The 15,485-nt window shown below is 42.4% G+C and overlaps 1 protein-coding gene across 1 annotated transcript in view; it reads left to right on the top strand.

Moving 5' to 3' along the window:
- Positions 1–15,485, top strand: part of RYR3 (ryanodine receptor 3) — a 513,451-nt gene that overhangs the window by 183,838 nt on the left and 314,128 nt on the right. The window lies entirely within an intron of this gene.

The following is a 15,485-nucleotide window of genomic DNA, read 5'->3' as shown; positions in this document are numbered from 1 at the left end:
AGATAACCCCTTGGGTCTGATGGTGACTGTCCTATGAGGAGAGTTTGGTAAAGGAACTGTTTCTAATGGTTTTAGAGGTTAAGATTTCCAGATGTTTAAGTAGACAACTTCTCCTTTTCAAGCAGTTCATTCAATAGTTTTATTCCTTAAAGTTTTTTGTTTTTTTTGTTTTTTAAGATTTAGTTATTTGGGGCAGCCCAGGTGGCTCAGCGGTTTAGCACCACCTTCAGCCCAAGGCCTGATCCTGGAGACCCGGGATCGAGTCCCACGTCGGGCTCCCTGCATGCGGCCTGCTTCTCCCTCTGCCTGTGTCTCTGCCACACTCTCTCTCTCTTTCTCTTTGTCTCTCGTCTCTCATAAATAAATAAATAAATAAATAAATAAATAAATAAAATCTTTTAAAAAAAGATTTAGTTATTTATTTGATGGGGCGGGGGGGGCAGGCATGCACGAGTGGCAGGAGGAGTACAGGGAGAGATTCTCCAAGCCTGGAGCCCAGTGTGGAGGGTCCATCTCACAACTCATGAGGTCATGACCTGAGCCAAAACCAAGAGTCAGAGGCTTAACCTATGGAGCCATCCAGGCGCCCCTAAAGTTTCATTCTTTTTTATAGTGACCTAAACAAACTACATGCACTCAAAAATTTAATGAATCCTTTGTAAACAGTATTTTCTTTTCCATTTCCTGACATGCAGCAAATAGGTGCTTTTAAATAATTCCAACACATTAGAGGATTAATTTGTTATTGTTCACAGACATTGTATTTCAGGGAACAAAGAGTTCCTAATGCTATCATCCCAGAATTTAGCTGCTTTCTCTCTCTTAGGACATTTGCAAATAATTTTCCTCCCATTTCACTTAAACTCAACTGAGCCTTATCCAAAGCCTTTAGAAGATGCAAACAGCTGGTGCAAGACTGCTGTTTGTGTAAGCCTCTCTCAAACAGTTGTTTCTTAGCTGTGGAGTGGTTGACAGAATTAAAAACCCCTTCCCCTAATGATCCATGGCACTATTGGAGCACTTTCATCAAGGACTTTTGCCTGAAGTCCTTGAGCACTTCACTATAGGTCCCAAGATATTTCTACTACAGAACAGAACAGATTGTCATCTTTTTGGGCATGGTTCAGGCACACTGCTGCCTCAGGGCACAGAGGGTGAAATAATTGATCTCCCATCCACCTCTTCCATCCCAGAAGCAGTCCCTTGAGACTTGAAATTTTAATTGTTACCATGATAAGCTTCGGTATCTGAGTTGAGACCATTTCACTTCTTTTACTTAAAGATGAGGAGAGTTTTTAGAAACTAAGGCATGCTCTGAGACCGAGTCAACAAAGAAGCCATAGTGTTCTCATTCAGCAGAAGCTCTAGTAAACAGCTAGAGAGAATACTCTTGGTGGAAAATGAAGCCAAGAAAGAGGACTTTTGGGCATTCATGAGAAAGTTTCCAGAGCCTCCTCTGATCACCATTCAAGTTGAAACATAAATGCTGTGTTTTTGCTCATTACCTGGTTTCCCAAGTGAAGTGATGTTAAGAATGTTTTATCTTTAAAGATGGTAAGCCTGGGGGGCTGGGTCCGTTAAGCATGGGCCTGCCTTCGGCTCCAGTCATGATCCTGGGGTCCTGGGATGGAGCCCTGCAGCTATGCCTTGTTCTGCGGGGAGTCTCCTTCTCCCCTCTGCCTCTCCCTCTACTGGTGTGCTTGCACCAGTGCGCTCTACCCCCCTCTCTCCTTCTCTCTCAAATAAATAAATAAAATCTTAAAAAAAAAAAAAAGTCTGACTAACATGTAGGGGTTTTGGCACAGAGCTTGTCTGGAAGGGCAGTGCTTCTCAAACTCGAGCAAGCATATTCTTCCTTCCCCAGCCTTGTATTGGGTGGGGTCAGGAATCTTTTTTTTTTTTTTTTTTTTTTAACTTCTGTATGATTCTTGTGCAAGTGGTCCTCAGACCACGCTTTGAGAAATTGTTGCGGGGCTGAATTCGCAGTCATCAGCCCTCGACACCTGTTCCCTCGTTTGACTACGTGATGGTACAGTAGCTAGCCTGCTGAGGTACACAGACGTCCTCGTGAAATGGAGCAAAGCTACGCCCTTGACTTTGTTAGCATCCCATTCACACTTACCTGCAGCCTGCCACGGAGCATCCCAATTGCTAGAGTAACAAACCAACTTGCTGCTTTCACAAGATGTACAAGTTTAGTAGGACGCCAAACACGGCTTCCATCTCCCTCTTATTCACGGCGAGCATTGGGACAAATGCCCCTGGGGAGCAAGCGGGTAATTTGGAGCATTTGTCTCCGTAGGATCTTGGCAGGCTTTGCTTAGGTCACCGTGAGCAAGGACTCGGCTTTTTGGGGTGTGCCATCACGCCGCCAGTTTCCATCACTGTGCTCATCCGCTCGCTGGGGGGTGGGGCAGGCGGCTCAGGCGGGTAAGCATCTGGCTCTGCACTTCTGCTCAAGTCGTGAGATCCAATCCTGAGCCTGGCTCCACACTGGGCTGGAGCCTCCTTAAGGCTCTCTCTCTCTCCCTTAACCTCTGCCCCTCCCTGCTCTAAAAAAACCCATTCCATCCTGGAGGTGACTCCTGGTTGTCCAGGAGGGAAGGGACAGGAAATGCCACAGTCTGTCCTGCAGCATCTGTCTGCCAGCCTCAGTAGCCGGGGTCGGCTTCCCCGCAGGGCTGAGACAAAGGGAACGCTAGTGGTGGCCCAGGACGTAAGTTTCCTGGCCAGCTTCAAGGATGCTGAGCGATGGGTTGGGTTCAGGTAGGAAGAGACTAAGTCTCCTCATGGTTTCCTTATGTTGATCGGGAGCTGGTTTATGCCCTGAATGAAAGGGATCCGTGATCTCAATGAAGGAAGCTTTGGAGAGAATGGAATATAACTGATCTTCGCAGATGACTGTCCAACTCCTTACTTAGAATGTTTCCTGGTGAGGAGACATTATTGAAGCTCTAACCTGAGGAGGTCATATGCCTCTCCGCTCCCACTCCAGGGAAGCAGTGATGATTATTATCCCTGTGACTTATTCCATAACTAGACGGCTGCATCTCCCACTCTCCTTTCTGTCTATCCCTCGACACCCACCCCCATCCCCTGCTCTGGAAACCGGTAGTTCATTCTCTGTATTTATGGGTCTAGTTTTTTGTTCATTTGGTTTTAGATTCAACGTATAAGTGAAATCATATGGTTTTTGTCTTTCTCTGCCTTATTTCTCTTAGTATAATACCTTTAGGTCCATCCATGCTGCAAATGGCAAGATCTCACTCTTTTTTTTATGGCTGAGTAATTGTGTGTGTGTGTGTGTGTGTGTGTGTGTGTATTACATCTTTATCCACTCATCTATAGATGGCACTTGGGTTGCTTGCATATCTTAACTATTGTAAATAAGCTACAACAAACATAGGCACCTGTATCTTTTCAAATTAGTGTATTTGTTTTCTTTGGGTAAATACCCAATAGTGGAATTGCTAGATCATATGGTAGTTCTGTTTTTAATTTTTTCAGGAACCTCCATATTATTTTCCATGGTAGATGCACCAGTTTATATTCCCACCCACAGTGTGTTAGAGTCCCTTGTTCTTCACATCCTCACCAACACTTGTCAGAAAAGCCAGATTCAAAAAGATAACACGTTTAAGGCGACACCTCATTGTGGTTTTCGATTTGGATTTCCCGTAATGTTGAACGTTGTTTCATGAGTCTTCTGGCCATCTGTCTGTCTTCTTTGGAAAAAATTTCTATTCACATTTTCTGCCAGTTTTTTAATCATATTTTTTTTCTTTGATGTTGAGTTGTAAACTCTTTTTGTGTGTTTTGGATATTAACTTTTTACTGGATATATCATTTGCAAATATATTCTCCCATTCAATAGGTTCCCTTTGTGTTTTGTTGTTTCTTTGCTGTGCAAGAGCTTTTTATTTTGGTATAGTTCCCAGAGTTTTTTATTCTGTTTTTTCAAACAGTGCTTATTGTAAGCGATTTCAGCTCCTGCAGCTGCTGACTGATGATGCTGACTCCCTGATGTATGTACATGTTTTAAAAGATCCGTGGTGAGCACTACATGCCCCCTTGCAAATGGGGGCACATCATACTGATCCTTGCATATAGTACTAATCTTTGTAAATCTAAGCATCTAGTGGTAGTAGTTTAGCTCAGACACTATGAGACAGTTTGAATGGATGGGGTCTAGTTCTTTATAAAGGTATGAAAATGCTTTTTCCATATTGGCGAGGGATATTTATGACTGTTATTTACCATCACAAAGGCTTTTTTATAACTGCAAATCTTATGAACATTTGTCCATATAGTCCTGCCAAAATATTTTTTCAATCTAGAACTTAGTTTACAGTGATAGGCTTATTTCTATCAAAGCGAAAACTCCATGTGTGGGCAAAAATAAAAACTGCATTTCCACATTGGAATTTGGATTCAATCTGGGAGTGGGAAGGAGGCATTGGGGAACGAAAAATTCAAACCATTTGGAAGCCAAGCTGTTGTCTTCTTCGTCACCATGAGCTCTGCGCCCACCTGAGATCCTGAGCCCTCCAGCGTGGCAGAGCTGGTGCTGCAGTGAAGGCAGGACCCTGAAGACATGAGTGATGCTGATGAGCAGTGTACCATGGAGAACAGCACTGCCTCTGAGCACCCAACATCTCTCTCCTGTCTGTCAGCCTGCAGTGCCAGCCCAGCATTTGTTCTGCTCTCGGTGGTGCCTCATAAGGCTTTCTTCAACCATCCCCTTCCTGTGCTGTGATGAAATAGCCACAAGACACGCATTCTGTCCTGCTGCTGCTGACTGCCTCTGCCTTGGTGACAGAGAGCAGCCTCCCCAGGGTTTCTAGATTCTTTAATGCCCAGATCACCACTCAAAAGGGAGGAGCGAACAAGTGAACTAGAAGGGATACATGGGCAGTCCGATGCTGGTCCATGTTCTTCCACCAACACTAAGGCAAATCAAGCTTGAGACTAACATGCACGTTAGGTTGAGACTAGACTGCTATCAGCCCCCTTGCTTCGGCTTTTACCTCATCCCTTGGTATTTCTTTTTTTTTTAATTTTTAAAATTTTTAAAAAATTTATAGTCACAGAGAGAGAGGGAGAGAGAGAGAGAGAGAGAGGCAGAGACACAGGCAGAGGGAGAAGCGGGCTCCACGCACCGGGAGCCCGACGTGGGATTCGATCCCGGGTCTCCAGGATCGCGCCCTGGGCCAAAGGCAGGCGCCAAACTGCTGTGCCACCCAGGGATCCCATCCCTTGGTATTTCTGCCTCTTGCACCTTGTTCTACCTCTATCACCCCGTGCCCTGTGCCCCTCCTCTGGCTGACATCTGCGCCCCTGCCACCTCCATGGAACATGGGACATGCATCCTGCTTCCACCACCTTGCTCCCCTGCTGCCTGCCCTCTTTCCTGAGCGCTGCTGTCTTTCCAATCCACAAGCTCTTCAGAGTAATAGCTGCAGCTTTTTCTTGGTCACTCCCATTGGAAACTAGGGATTTTAGGATCTTGTTACTTACCCGCAGGATTTACTGTGTTATCTCTGCCACTCGTGAAGCTAGGATTTAATTCATGGCCATCATTTTTAAGGACCATATAAAAGAGTCATTATTTTGGTTATCTCAGCCCTGAAATACCAGGTATATTTTGCTGCTCCACTACTCGGTGCGTTTTTGTTTGTTTGTTTGTTTGTTTGTTTGTATTTACAGATGCATGGGTTGCAAGTTTTCACCTTTTGGCATCTTTCTTACGTAACATGCTGACCATGCTGGGCAGAGGGGAAACTTGGCTCTATCAAGAATCAAACCAGCCATCCAGCCTGGCACTCATGCTTCCTCCCAGCAGGCAGTTTTACAAGCCAGCTGCCCAGCGTTTTGTCCCTTTTTCCTTATTTTAAAGAACACCAGTTTCACAGTACTCATTTTTGCCAAGCTCTTAGTAATACTCTTCCTCACTGTGCCAGAAACACTGATGCTAGGCAGAAAATAGGTGTCCAGGATGCCTGGATGTTACTTTTTGGTTCGGGCCATTTCGGGCAAGATTCTAAAAACAATAGTCCTATGGATTTCAAACTATTGGGTTACTCACCTGAAAGAGAATTTTATATTTTGATGAATTGAACTCTTTACGGAAGGATCTAGAGTGAGAATTGGCTACTCACCAGGATCCTGCATTTACTTGTTTGGTCTGATTATTCTGCAATGTCTCTCAAATTAGGGTCAGACACCTCCTGCTTCAGAGTCACCTGGGATATTCTTTTAAAGGACCGACCTGGAGCCAGGGTCCCAGGAATCTAAAATGTCAGCAGGCTTACCCAGGGGATTTTTGGGCCCATCATATTTCTCCATTAATTCTTCCAGATGGAGCTTTTTTTGTGTTAGCTCTTGCGAGAAATCTGAGGATCATCAAAAAGATAATTGACATTATAGGTATTGCTCTCACTTGAATTAATAAGCTTTCTCCCTAGGAGAGGCTAGACTGTGATGGGTCTGCTGGTCAGTTAAACAGCCAATATCTGGGTATTTCACAGATGGGGAACAGTGATTTTGGGTGTTTTTAGTTCTTCCTCACTTTTAATTGACATTTCTCAAGGAGACTTTTGTCAAAGGCAAGGACTTTTGTCTTGCAATTTAGATTTCCTGCTTCTAGGTGGCAGTGGCACCTTCCTTGCATAGAAAGTTTCATTGACACTGTTGATGATGACTTGGTCAGTTGAGCATCCAGCTCTTGGTTTCAGCTCAGATCATGATCTCAGGATCTGGGATCAAGCCTCACATTGGGCTTTGTGCTCAGCGGGGGTCCCTGGCTCACTCGTTCTTTCTTTGCCCCTCCCCCCATTTGTGCAGTCTCTCTCTCTCTCTCTAAAATAAAATTAATTAATCAAAAAAAAAAAAAAACAACCAAAAATGTTTTAGCAAGTGTTAAGTAAATATTTAGATTCCTAGAAGGTTCCTTTTTTTTTTAAATATCAATACCTTTTAATAACTTGATAAACTTCCTCCTTTTCCTTGAACGTGGTCAACTTATTCCATGCCTTTCCTTGCTCTTGTCTTATAGTAAACTGCAGACCAGCATAGCATCAGGTGCTGCCATTGCTTGCCCATGGCTGTGAATGCTTCTGCTTAGTAAGTCTCCTTGGGCTGCAGCAGTGACTTTCCACAGCTTTCAGTTCTTCCTGGGCAAATCCCTCATCCCTGCAGCAAAGATGCACCTAGGGACACCTGGGTGGCTCAGTCAGTTAAGCGTCCAAATCTTGATTTTGACTCAGGTCATGATCTCAGCGTCCTAAGATTGAGCTTCCCACTGGACATGGAACTGCTTGAAATTCTCCCTCTGCCCTCCACCCCTCCTCACACATACCTACAGACCGGTGGATGCTGAGAGTTGTCACATTCCTATAATTGACTCCTCAGGCATCTATCAGAAGGGACCTTCTTCACTTCTTTTCAGAGGTAACTACCTCTTCCTCCTCTTCATCCTAAAAAGAATGTTTTCCAGCCATATGTTTAGATTTTGTGAGGGGCACCAGGTTGGCTCAGTCAGAAGAGCATATGGCTCTTGATCTTGGGGTTGTAGGTCTGAGCCCCATGTTGGGTATAGAGATAACTTAAACAAAACTTTAAAATATGTGTGTACCTCACCACTTTCATATAATGGCTTTTGTTGGCAAAAATGTAAGCAAAAATTGGAACTCAACTATAATGAATAGTATCTGTATATATTTTCAGAAAGATTCTCCATCCTTTATCATAGCATAATATCAAAACATAAAAAATTAAGCAAGTTTTGGGGTGCCTGGTGGCTCAGTCAGCTAAGCATCTGCCTTGGGCTCAGGTCATGATCCCAGAGTCCTGGGATCAAGTTATGCATCCCGCTCCCTCTTAGTGGGGGACTCTGCTTCGGCCTTTGCCACTCCCCTCCATTTGTGCTCTCTCTGACTCTCTGTCTCTCAGATAAAATCTTTGAAAACATCGTTGTTATACATTTTAAAATTTTGTTTCATGATAACTTCTCTTAAATACAGATAGGAAAAGTCTCTGTTCTCAAAATTTTTACAATCTGGGTATGTACATTCTTAAAATCTATACATGTATACCCTTGGTGGAAACCTGTCCCATCATGCCCAGAGTTGAATACTTTTTGGAAGAGAGCACTTATATGGTAAGTCAGTCTCAGATTTTAGGACTGCATATGATTTTGCCTGCCAGGAACATCTGGATTCTGATTATCTCACTAACTGAAGTTGTAGTCTTTGCATTCTCAGTGGCCGTTCCAAAATAGAGAACTTTCTCTGAGTCAAGAATCTAATATGAAGCCCTTAACTTTTTATTAAAGTGTAAGAGTTTAGAGGAGACAGCCTAGTGGTTAGAATTCTGCAAGCTTGGTATAGGGACAGGACCTTCTCTTCAGGAGTACTGACACATGAACAGTCAGAATATTAAGTTTGAAATTCAGGATCTAAGTGCCATTTCCAGTATGCGATCGTGGGAAAGCTTTTTCAGCCTTTGAGTCTGTTTTCTCATCTGTAAAATGGCTATCATATCTTTCCTAAGGGTTGGGGTTAAATGGGAGTATTTATAAATAATTCAGCACAATACCTGGTAAAATTATAGAGATAAGCAAATATATTTAAGATGTATTTAGGGGTTCTATTCTTGTTTCTCCACTTGCCTATGTAAGTTTTACCAAATTCCTTTGTATCTCAGTTGATTTGCCTTGGAAAGGGTTGTAGAATCATCTTCTATTTTTACAGAAATCTGGAAACTAGGCAACATCTTCAGATTTAAACATTCACTATATAATTTTATTCATTATAATCCATCAAAAACTTAGAGGTGACAAAGATAGGCTTAAAAAGTACTTAACTGTGTAAATACTTAAAACCTGGCTGGGACAAGAGGTGGGTATTAGTTTAGTTAATGACTTGTTCTGCCTTTGAAGTATAAACACAATGCAAATAATTATGTATTCTTAATAAGAGAAGAAATCCACAAATGAGCTAATGTTTACTGTAGATGGATGAGATCATATCTGTGGAGTGCTTAAATCACCTGAATTTCAAGCTACACATGCCATCTCTGGCCATCCTGATGCTCTCTCATGGAGGATTGGTCTTATCCAATTCTACTCAGATATGCCAACTGGAATATCTTATGGAGGAGAAATTAGGTTTCTGTGCCAGAAGACTTGGGAAGCCTTCTCATCTATGGTCTTTGAGTTAGGATTATATCAAGCCATCATAGGGTAATGGTTATCAATCTTTTTTTTAGGTGGTGTGGTGAAATGGAACAAATGGTGCATTTAGAAGCCAGGCCACTGGGGACTGAGTCCATCTTTGCCTGTTAGCACATGGAGTGCTCCTGGAGAAATAGACTCTCATTGTGTACACAGTTTGAAATCTAGAGCCATGAGATTAAACACCAGCCATATTTATTCATGGACTGGACTATCTCAGGCAGCATAAATAGAGCATGAAGGGAGCAATTGAGATACTGTCCTCATTAATAAAATTCAGAAGGTTTGAGGCTTCTGAATAGAGATGTCCTATTGTCAAGGGGCTTGTCAAGGACCTCAACTTTGCCCCAAGTTTTGCTTCTGTCTTGTGGTTCTCCTGTTTGATTACCCTTATTACCATCCCACTGGCCATACTGAGGCACCTTGCTTTAATGTTTTGGCTCACTTGTAGACCAAAATTCTTTCCTGAAATTATGTAATGCAACCAAAAAAAAGGCCAGAGCTTCAAAAATATTTTTTGTTAGACACTAAGGGATAACACAAGAAAAATTAAAATGGAAGTTCAAATATATTCCAACATTCTAGCTTAAAGTTTTTGATTCTTGTGCAGTTAATGTGCTTACTCTTCCTGTCTCTATTTACACGGAAGCCCAGAAGAAAGAAACACCTGACCAAGTTCCATATTTCTTACCTTCAGTTCTGTCATTGGTTGGATGCTTCTGGAACATCTGCCCAAGAACATCCCACTGGCTATGTTGGCTCTTAATAATGTAGATCAAAGAATGTGAGATTCACTTCTCCCAGCAACCTCAGCTCTGCCTACTTAGTTTTGGCCTCTGTTCTCACAGTCACTGCTGCTCCCCAGATGACTGACACTAGAAATGACCTCACCTTGCAGGTTAGGCTCTGCAGCCTACCCACTTCAGTAGGGCTGAGTCCATGTAAATCCATCAGCACATAAGTATGATACAGTGTCAATCACATGCATCCAGCTGCTCAGTCCTGGGACTGGAATGGGAAGTGTAGATAGAAAAATTAGTAAACGGGATTTGTTCTCTACTTTCTCCTTCCTTTGCTTACTCCCTTACTGATTGATGACACTTGCAAGCGCTTGACCTTTTTCTTTGGGGAGTTGGGTGAAAAAGCAAAGGAATGTCAGGACAGATATTCTATTAAGCTCATAACTTAAAAATGCTGCTTCAACTAACGGAATTTTAAAAAGAAGGGAAGAAGACACGATAAAATGGAAAGAAGAATTCCCCCCATCTTGTTCATTCATTAAACAAAAATTTGAGTTGTTTTTATGTGGCAGGAACTTCTTATTCACATAAATCTTTTTGAAGCCAACCTCCAACCTGGGCTGGGCTTTTTCCTAATCACAACATTGCTGAGAGGGCTCTGTGTCCTACAGGGCATGTAACTCAGACCCCTCAACTTAGCATTGAATATTCTATTTTGCACTGTTTTATAAAGTCTCCTGTACAGGAGATGTCTCTTCAGGTAGGTTAAAAATTCCTTAAAGGACAGAAACCATACCTTATTTTTCTTTTGTCCCCACACAGCAGCTAGTGCAGTACTGACTGTGTATTGCTGTGCTCTCTAAATCCTGGCTGACTTCTTAATGGACTTGGGAAAGGCAAGTGAGGTTAATTGGGCTAATTATGGAGACTGGGTCTCCAGGAATACTCCTATTATGGAGAAGAATATGTGTCATCTTCTCAGATTCCCACTCTTTTCTCAGTTAAGCCTCCCTCTGCTGACATCTGTGGGGATACCCATACAGTCACAGAGACCTCCACTCTCCCATCATTATTCTGTTGGCCCAAATGGGAGGCTCTAGTAAACAATTTGCCAAGCATAACTACAATCTCTATGGTCCTTCTGATATTTGGTATGACTATTCTTGTTGAACCCCAGCCTTTTGTACTCTTTCCCATCCTGTAGAAACACCAGCCATCTTCTCCTCCATCTACATCCAACTAATTGCCAGGTCTTAGCTCTCCTACCTTCTCAAGATTTTTCAAATCCATTCTCTTATCTCCATCTTTAGCACCATTTCTTTAATTCATGCTATTGTCACCTCATAACCAGTACATGGCAACAACCTGCTGTTTGTTTCTCTGCTTTGGTCTAACTTCCTTCAGAGTGGGCCTGCCATGATCTTTCAAAGATGCAAATTTTATTAGATTAATTCCTGCATAACTTCCTTTAGTGACATTCTATTGCTCTGAAGATAAAGTCAAAACTCCTTGACAAGGGGACTCAAGACTCTCTCCGTCTGATGCCTACTTTTTCCTCAGCCTTGCTTCTCAACTCCCTTTGCTTGCTTCCCTTCTGCTTTCTTCACCATCTCCCTCATCTGTCTCCCCTCCCCATCTTTCTGCCCAGCCAGGTTCAGTTCTGTGTGCTTCCTCACTTTCTTATTCACCCTGGGCCTTTTGAAATATATTTTGGAGGGGATCCCTGGGTGGCTCAGCAGTTTAGTGCCTGCCTTTGGCCCAGGGCACGATCCTGGAGTCCTGGGATCGAGTCCCGCATCGGGCTCCCGGCATGGAGCCTGTTTCTCCCTCCTCCTGTGTCTCTGCCTCTTTCTCTCTCTCTCTCTATCATAAATAAATAAATAAATAAATAAATAAATAAATAAATAAATAAATAAATAAATAAATAAATATTAAAAAAAAGAAATATATTTTGGAAATTGTCTGTTTGCTTTCCTGACACTCTACTTAACCATCCAACCTTAAAGGGTGGGGGCAATTGCCTTATCCTTATGCACAGTAAGAATTTCAAAAATACTAGATCTATATAAATGAATATATAAGTGATTTATTGATGTTTTTATTCCACTGCTCTGTGATAATATCTGATATTTGTTTCTATGTATCAGACCCTATCTTAAGGTCTTTAAACATAAAAACTGTCTACTCTGAGAAATAGATGATATCGTATCTCTATTTTACAGATAAGGAAACTGAGATAGAGGACACTAAGTTACCTACTTATCCTCATTCAACTAATAACCCATTCAACTCATTCAACCTCATTGAACAGATATAGGACCTCAGGCAGTCCTATGCTAGAGTATTCACACTTAATATACCCTCTATTGCTTTTAATTCAAAGTTATTGATACACAGAGTCCTGGCTGTGTGAGAACCAGATAGATTAATGAAGTGGAAGGAGACCCATTGCAATGAAAGAAAAGGGGCCTTTTGAATCATAAGAGGTTTGAGGAAGGGCCCAGCCAGGCAGGTGAGTGCTCAGTACAATTTATTTGCATCCACAGTCACCATCACCACATACTCTCAGATATTCTAGATCACAGAGTCCACTCAGAAAGACTGGAGTACTTGCTGTTCTTTGTACTGGGGATACCAAAAGTAGAATGACACAGATTTTTCAAGATACCCACAATCTAGTGAGACAGACTGCACTGCATGAAGAATTAGATAACCAGAACAGAGTGTGGGAAACAGTGTAGTAGAAAGATGACAGCCCCCCCCCCCCCGCCCCCTGCTTGTAACTGACTCCCGTTTTCTTCCTCCAAAAGCTTGGCTAATACAAGCTAGCACAGTGCTGAGTGCATATTGCAAGGTACTAGGTGGAAAAAATGCTATGTGAATGTGATAACAAGAGTAGCAGATTCCCACCATCTTGCTTTTGGTAAACCTCAAAAAAACTTTCAGTGCAGTGAGGAAAATGTTACATAGACTTACGAAACATGTAGAGTCCACAGGCCTTCCTTTCTACTACTTTCACCTAGTTCCGGGCTTTCTCAGGGCCCTGGAATCTCAAGGTTTTCTGTAGGACATTTGGGAATGTAGTGCTTCTCTAGGCAGAGGACAGAGCTGGGGAGAGAGATGAAGAGCTATTTCAGAACAGATGTCAACAGAGTCCTTCTCTCTGTGCTGAGAATCTGTAAACACATGTGGCATGCCTGCCAGGCAGAGTGACTGAGGCACAGGCTCCAGAGCCCAGAGACAATGAGCTGACCTCCTGGGGGACTCTCACACTGCAAGCAAATTAGCTTTGATGGACAAGTGGCCTTTGCTCATTCTTGAAGAACATGGAGGTGGGTGGGAGCTCAGGCTGGTGTGAAGGATGGCAGCTGGTGTAGCAGGTCAGGTGGCTCTGTGTGCGCTCTGTACTCCATTTATGTCACAAGTTACTACTTGCGTTTTGTTTCTTTCCAGATACTCCTGTTGCCCTGTCTTCTCCCTTGCCACTGCCTACATGTCCTTCTGTGTGCTGTTCGACTGGTGGACCTCACCCCTAAGCACAGGCTCTAGGCAGGGACTGCACTCTAGAAGTGGAAAAATTCAGCTGTAAGGAGACTGTGTAGAACAGTACAGGTCTAGTGCTCTCCTTTGTGATGCTTTCTCCCTGCGCCCACTATCTCCCACTCAAATGTGCCCATTTGCACCAGTAATTAAGTCATGACCACCATGGGACTTTTAGTATCTGGAGGGAAAAGAATAATATAATTGGAGCATATCTAGTGTCTGTATTATGGGTAGGTCCTACATCAGGATGGATGATGGCAGTGCTGGCAGAGGAGTGTTCCTGTCTCCTGTCCAAGTAAACCAAACATGGGGAAAAAAGAAAAGTGATGTAGAATCACACAGTCTCATGCCAGGACAGGATCTCTAGCACTTAGGCCTGTGAATACTTACATCTAAAGGAGAATGGACTAAGCAGGGATCTTATAAAAGTGGGTGTGGATGTTGAAATCACGCAGTTGATTAGCAAAAAGTATCCTTTAGAGTACCAACTCTAATTGTAGACATTCCTGAATAGAAAATATCCAAATCACTTGTTTTAGTAAAGTGGAAGAGGAAGAAACACTCAAACCCTGACTCTTGCTTCCTATTCTGTTGACATGAGATCCAGGTAGACTAAAAAGTGGTGGGAAAGAACCTCTGTAAAAGTTTCTGCAATGGCATCGTTTTTGGGGAAACAGAGTTAGAAGACATATGTTTATGGCATAAGGCCTTTAGGGAAATGTATTATCATATTGTATGCTACTTATAATGATGCCATGTGTACTCTAGAAACATTTTCTGGATGTGACACTCTGCCCTGCATTAACATCTGTTTGCTCACTCACATCCCATATAAATGAGGTAATTACCTACAGCAAGAACAGACTTTGAAAACAAAGCAAGAAATATATAAAAAACTGTTGTCTCTTGATTATAGTTTCTCCTGTAGTCATTTTCATAAAAAGAACTGGGCAATTGTGTGTCATACTAGAATTCTAGGAAGACTTTTTTTGGGGATTTCGGACCATGGTCACCCTGAGTAGAAATATACGTAGTAGAAGAGTCCTCAAAATTGAAGTGGCCTATAGGCTTACCCATTCTTGGCTTGAGGATCTGAAAACTTTAATAAAGGGAAATAGTAGGTCCAGCAAGTAGAACATCATTTTATTTGAGGGCATTGAGGTTAGGGGAGAATGAAGAATGTAAAAAACACTTCAAAATTAAAGGAACCGAAAGATTACCAATTTATTATCTTAGCAATGAAAATGTTGAAGTCAGTGATTATCTGTGCCTTAGCAGGCTTGCTTTAGCTTTTATTTTTTTAAAAATATTTTATTTATTGAGAGGCAGAGAGATAGAGAGCACAAGTGGGGAGAGAAGCAGAGGGAAAGAGAGAAGTAGATTCCCTGCTAGGCAGGGAGGCCGATGCGGGGCTCAATCCCAGGACCCTGGGATCATGACCTGAGGTGAAGGGAGATGCTTAACTGAATAAGCCACCCCATATCCCTTTCTTTAGCTTTTTAAATTGGAGCTCTATGGAAACAGCTTTACCTGTCTCAGAGTATTAGACATAGCTGTTGGTGACTTCTGGACCTCGTTCCTCATTCCTGTTATTCTCCTGGTATCTGCGTGCTCCAGTATCCTGTAGGAAACAGAGGCTTAGTATGCAAGGGAAACTATTCCCAAGGGAAATAGTGTGTCATGAAACTAGACTATAATGTCCTATGGAGCAATGATGTTGTGTGTCACTATCAAGCACTGTGTTTTATATAAATGTAATACTTAAATATTTGCAGGTTGAAAATATTCTAGTTGTGAAAATATCTTTATTATTTCCATCAGTGGCAGGAACAGTATAAGTTGAGTGGGACTTTGGAGACTGTCTGCCTGGATTTGAATCCAATTCTGACAAATAGAAGCCATGACCTTAGGCAGATGGCCTAACTTCTCTATGCCTTAGTTTTGCTGGCTGTAAACTGGAATGTTAATAA

Source organism: Canis aureus, chromosome 32 (genome assembly GCF_053574225.1).
Source record: "Canis aureus isolate CA01 chromosome 32, VMU_Caureus_v.1.0, whole genome shotgun sequence".
In the NCBI taxonomy this organism is placed as follows: domain Eukaryota; kingdom Metazoa; phylum Chordata; class Mammalia; order Carnivora; family Canidae; genus Canis; species Canis aureus.
Note: the sequence above shows the minus strand (reverse complement) of the source record. Positions and strands in the feature narration are given on the sequence as shown.